The 6,315-nt window shown below is 32.0% G+C and overlaps 1 long non-coding RNA gene across 1 annotated transcript; it reads right to left on the bottom strand.

Moving 5' to 3' along the window:
- Nucleotides 1-4,045: 4,045 nt before the first annotated feature.
- On the bottom strand, nt 4,046-6,107 carry LOC140038947 (uncharacterized). Its single transcript, XR_011842452.1, has 2 exons — nt 5,761-6,107; nt 4,046-5,010 (listed from the first exon to the last, which is right to left on the bottom strand). It is a non-coding gene; the product is annotated as an uncharacterized lncRNA (long non-coding RNA).
- Between the last annotated feature and the right edge of the window lie 208 nt (nt 6,108-6,315).

The following is a 6,315-nucleotide window of genomic DNA, read 5'->3' as shown; positions in this document are numbered from 1 at the left end:
TGCCTTGACAATACTATACTTGGCTTCCTTCTGGCCTTGATAATCTGCCTCATAGTAGTGTATGAAACACACAATCGTATGTTTTTTGATTGCAGATGCTAGTTTAGGAGAAAAGTTAAGCTCCTGCAATTTTTTGTTTTAAAGTATAAATAATTATTAAGCATATCCTGAAATAGTAGCTATTTGTTTAGAAGTCGAAATTCTTATTGTAGATTCTAATTGGGAAAAGACTTGGGTAATGATATGCAAATTGTGAGTAATTTCATATTGTGCAAAAAAAAATTGGATCCCAATCATAAGTTATGAAGGGAAAAAAAGTGCAATGGCCCAATGTTGAGCATTCGTTCTATTGGTCCTGGTTCTAGAAAAATAGTATAAGACAAATGAAACAACTCTAAAATGAAGATAAAACCAAATGGATATATTGTTTGATTAAAATTGGGGAATAAACTAAGTCATAAAAAGCAGCGAAGAACTTTTTTTTTTTGAAACACAAAAATCTTCAACTATACACACAATATACTACTAATTTCAAGTACAAACAAATCATTAATATTTTTTGTACTTGATCTTTTTTTTATTTTATACATAGTCATTCTAATGATTATAGTCACTGCACTTTTACATAGTGAGAGCAGTATTTATACCCAAGCAAAGGTGCATAAAAACCAGAATATTAGTTAGTTGTTACTTGGTCTAATACTCAAATAATGATATAAGAACAGATACTCATAGTTTGTTGATAAAGTTAGTCTCGGCCCAGCTTTTAGTTTGTTACTTGGTCATTATTAGCTAAATGCAATAAACCTATTAGTTGTAGTTATTTCTTGTTTAACAATATTCATGAAGACTGGACTTCGGCAACACAAGCATTTCAAAGAAGAATGGATGAAGTCTATGAAGCAAAAAAAAAAAAGAATCGACAAGATTAAGCAAGATATATTAAGCTAGTAGTTGTATCATCACGCAAGGGCTAAACTTGTAGCAGTAATTTTCGTTGGCATGATTGTTAGCTTACCTCATTATGAGCTTCTCAGAATTGAAGAGCTGTAAATGGTATAACCTTCTTAACATCAAGCCCAAAGATAATAGTGTTTATAGAGCCTGTACCATCATCCACAGCAATTCCAATTCGGGTCCTAATACACATTGAGAATAAAACATTATATTCTAATTTTTTATTATAGGAGAGTGAAACTTAATTTGGTAATTACCTTGCTACAACTTTGCTCTCTTCTTTGCAAGATGGGCATCTCATAACCGATCCCACATCAATATTGCTAGCCTTTTGGTAGCTCTCACATGCTTTAAACCAGAATTTTTGCTGTCCAGGGTCAACCTGATTTTCCCTGTTATCTAAGCTGTTTTGACCTAATAGATTTTTTTGAACAGAAAGAGGAACGCCTAAGTTTTGCGTTATTTTGGATAGCTAAAATATATAAATAGGTGGATTTTGGTGGTCAAAAGCAAATGGCCAAAGCTGTGTGCTTAGGACGAAGTAGAGATTATCAAAGTAGCAAAACACCAGGAAGACAAACATCAGTAGAAAGATGGAAAAAATACCTAGAAAATAGGAAATAATTAACAAACCCCTAATTTCCTAACATGATCTATGACTCTTAAGCTTTTAGCAAAGAAGAAGCAAGTACAAAGCTTTTATGTGACATGCAATTTGTGACTGAGCTCTTTTCCTTAAAAAAAAATGAGTCCGGTACATTGTCACACACTCACTTCCCATTGTGTTTTTTCTTTCCTCTTTTATAGATGGACTACAATTAGCTATTATTTGGTGCTTGGTGACCATCTAAACCAATTAACTTGTAGTAGTGGATGGTAAAGTTTTGGGAACCTAGTCTCATACTTTACATTAAAGTGTTACAAAGTGTTTTTGGATGAGTGGCAATACTGATAATGTACTGGAGTTGCTCCTAGAGTGCTCTACTTTTAATCACTTACATGTTAGTTTACCCGTTCCATGGTATTAAATGCTAGATGTTTTCTTAAAGAAGACTTTTACTGCTACATGTGATACCAAGTCTACTTAGGGTGATTTCTGAGTTGGTGATATTTTGTTTACTTTCTGTATATGCTTTTGGTTATCCCGAAACAAGTTTCTGCATCCTTTCTTAGTCCCCCCCAAAAGATGGTTTTATAGAATTAGGAAAGGACATATGCTACAGGAGGTTCAGACCATTGAAAATTGCTAAGGATCTTCTGTTTGATGTTTTGTTTAGGACATCAAAACTTTGCACTTTGTATTATCAATTTGTTTTTCGTTGTTTAGCAGAAACATTAATATTCAAGTTATCACAACCACTGAAGACTCACGATCAGTTGCTCAAATAGACGATAATTTGTTTCACAAAGGATCACACAAAACAAACAGCAGCAGTAAACTTAAATGGATTTGTATGAGTAATATGCTAAAGTTGTGAAATAGAATATACTAAAATGAAAATTGTCAAAATTTTAGAACTATTAATAAATAATCAAACCAAGACAAATAATGGAAATAAGTGAATGTGATTGTTGAGAATTAAAAAAGGAAAGCTACTAGTTGATTGATAAAAAAATTTACTTTAAGTAAAAAAATGAAAAAGACTATAATTAATTGTTACCAAAAAAAGAATAAATCCATCAAGAAACATAAGCAAATAATTTATTTTTAAAAAACGTGACAAAAATAGAGCATCCATTTGATAGAATATAGAAATAGCTAACTCAAGAACCTACCAAAACAAAAATAGTATAACAAAGTATGCACACACATATATAGATATATTAAATTAGATTAGATTTGATAGGTTAGTTGGGCGAATGGAGTTGTAAACGAAGTAAGATAGTCATTGACCTCTTTTTTTCAAAATCAATTTTTTTTAACAGATTGAGAGGCTAATGAAGTGGATTTGGTTCCTCTCCCATGGATTCTCTCTCCATTTTCCAAAATGCACATCTGAATGGATGTATGACACGTGACTTTATTTATTAATAAAGATTAGGATCAATTAAACTTAAAATGATCATACTCTTATACATCTCATGCATCCAAATGCACACGGTAAGAAACGGAGAGGAGGTCCACCAAACAAAGTCAAACTTAATGAAGTTAGATAGTTCATGCAATTTTCTTTTCAGAATTAAGACTTTTCAAATGCTTGTCTAATAGAAATTCATTGTTACATTTAATATATTTGCACCATTTTTATTAGATAAATGCACAATTTTACATTTATAAACTTTACTTTATTTTTTCCAAAAATATAACACTTGAGACCCACTTTTTCCCCCTCTTGAGACCCACTTAATGAGGCAAACCTTCAAAATCAACATATTACCTTGATTTTCTTATATACCGCAATTGTGCAATAATCTATTAATCATTATGCAATGTCTAGGTCTTTTTAGCATAACAAGTTGTAAGATGATTAAGTATAACTAGAGGTGCCAAGATGGGTGATTTGGATGTGTTTGGATTGGGTAAAATGAGTAATGAGTATAAGTGAGTCAACTCATGTATACTCATTTAATTAGATGGGTATAAATACATAAGTCAAAAAATGAGTTGGGTAATATAATTACTCATTTATAACCCATTTATTCTAACTTTTTACAAACTCATCTAAATTCATTTTGTAAACTAAATTATCAATTTATACTAGTTTGCACCCATCATTAATTTTAAATATTTACTTATTATGCCAAATAATTCCAATGACCAATTTTTTTTCCATCCGTGTGCTATGTCACAAAATTACATACTATTTAATAATTGAACAATAAGAATCTAAAATTTTGGACTAAATAATATGAAGGTTAACATAAAAACTTAATCCAAAACTTTGAACCCCTAGTATTTCTTTTTGTACGTAAATTTAAAATTTCATTTTGAAAAAGTAAGAAAGGAGGCTAAAGCTTGTCATAAATTGATAATACTGAAAAATGACCAAGTTAACAAATTACGAGGAAATAAAATGATAAGATAAAACTAACAAATAAAAATAATAAATAAAAGAAAAGTAGTTAATAGCATGAAGCATAGTAGCCCTTGTATATTTTTTTTTTTTTTTTTTTTTTTTTGTCAAACACCATAATCTTCATTTCATAAACTTGATAGTACAAGATTGGATACATCAGGATTGCTTCCTGTATAATCATTTTGTGCACTCTCATGGAGCCACAAACTTGATAGTAGCCCTTGTATATTGATTTCTCATCCATCCTTCACCAGCATAAAAAGCACAAACTTTTTCATACAACTTGGCAGCTGTAACAAGATGGTTCGCTTGAAACAAGGATAGCAAAATTACAATTTGCATCCTAATGAACAAGACTATTGGCTCAATTGAGAACTGCAAGCCATCCTGATGGGGACTAGCAATTACTTCATTTAGTATACAAACAAAGATAAAATCTTCAATAGATAGGAATAACTGATAGAACAGTGAAAGGTTATATGGCCAAAACTTCTTGCCAACCTTCACTACCAGAATAAACTATAGCTGCCTGAATTCCCACAAATTGGTAGACGAAATAAGTACACTTAGAATCCATGAAACTTTTACAGGTTAATACTCCACTTTCTGAAACTAACCATTTTTCAGAAACTCAAGGAAGAAGTTAAGATATGGGAAGCATGACCCTTAAACTATGATTTACATTATTAAGGTCAATGAATCGATGATATGGGACTACTCCAACTATCAGAGAAAGGGTCTTGAGAGTTTGACCCCCTTTTAACTCGAATTGATTTTTCATCAGTATCCTGCGCTAGCAAAGTACCATGAAATCACAAATTGTATCACATAATTCTTTTTTTTTCACCCCCTTAGAATCTATCATCTGATGCAAGAAGACACAAGAGACTTCCAGCTAAAAGTTCTTCCATGGAGCAGTGTCAAACTTTTCTTGCCAAAATCAAGAAATTTTTTTTTTAAAGTTCCCAGTAGAGCACTTACATAGGACTAATCATTTTTGAACCATACGATCGGTTTCTTGAATATGTAATGCATCCTTGATGAAACATTAGAAGAACAAGCTTGTCAGGGACTATAACAAAAAGATAGGCAGCAAAAGCAGAATAAGTAAAAGAAAATGATAGTACTTCAAATTTGCAACCAAAAATCCTCTTTAACATTAGTAGTAACACGAAAGTAAATATCTTATTGTATCTTACAATCAAAAGAGAAAAGAGAAAAATTCATGTACCAACTGATACATCGCATTGGCCATTATTCTACCCACCTATAGGGAATTGAGTTAAATTAGAGATTAAATTCCAGAAAGTGATACATTATGAAGAACTATTTTCCTCAATAGCAGTCAATTTTTGCCCTATAAACCACTTAGATTTTTCTATCACTCACAACAGCAAAACGACTCAATCTTAACAATTTTTACAAAGAGATGAACCATGTATAGGCAGAATCAATTATCTTTAGAAATGAGAAAGAAATTTAGCAAAAATATACAAGTCTAAAAACTTGTAAAAATTAGAAAAACAATCCAATCTTCTTTCTAACTCATCGACCAAATATGCAAGAATTGCTCTGTAATGAGACAAATGTGTAATTATAATGTAAGTTCAATCTCAATAACAAAAAATAACCAACCAATCCTCCTTTCCCCCAACCAAATTCGAACACTAACAATCAACAGTAGCTAGTATATTTGGAAGCATAATACAACTTCTCACAAGCATAATACAAAAGGAACTTCATAATTATGTTAGCCTGGACAGCATATTTTGTTCTATTTGCCTACCTGTTTAACGTCTCTTTGGGCCCGCAAAGATTACTCACAGCATCACGGACGACATTCTCCGGAAAAATCTTCAAGACACCATGGGTTTCTTCATGGATTAGCTCTGAAATTTACACTTTCAAGGTGGATTTGATGTCATTGAAATCGGGCGAGGAAGGGGCAAAGACCTTCTATTAAGGAGAGACGGGAAGAAGAGGGAGGGGAAACAAGCAGTGGAGGAAGAGATGGGGAGGAGCAGTGGACTTGCTGGCAGGGAGGAGAAGGCGATGGCGGAGCAACAACGATTGATGATGGAAATACAAGTTTAGGAATGTAAGTTAAATGGGTTAATTAGGTTTGATGGATTACCCAATTATATCCATTTAATAAATGGATATAATTGAGTAACTCATTTATATCCATATGTAAACTTTAATATACCCATATCCAATTATTAATGAGCGGATATGGTTAAAATTAATTAAATAGTTTTGTTTGCCACCTATAAGTATAACTATGGCATCAATCCAAACTTGCGCATACAAATGAATTTCGTCATCATTCCAGGCTCCCAAA

The sequence above is a fragment of the Coffea arabica genome, chromosome 3e (assembly GCF_036785885.1).
Source record: "Coffea arabica cultivar ET-39 chromosome 3e, Coffea Arabica ET-39 HiFi, whole genome shotgun sequence".
NCBI classification, from domain to species: Eukaryota; Viridiplantae; Streptophyta; class Magnoliopsida; order Gentianales; family Rubiaceae; genus Coffea; species Coffea arabica.
Note: the sequence above shows the minus strand (reverse complement) of the source record. Positions and strands in the feature narration are given on the sequence as shown.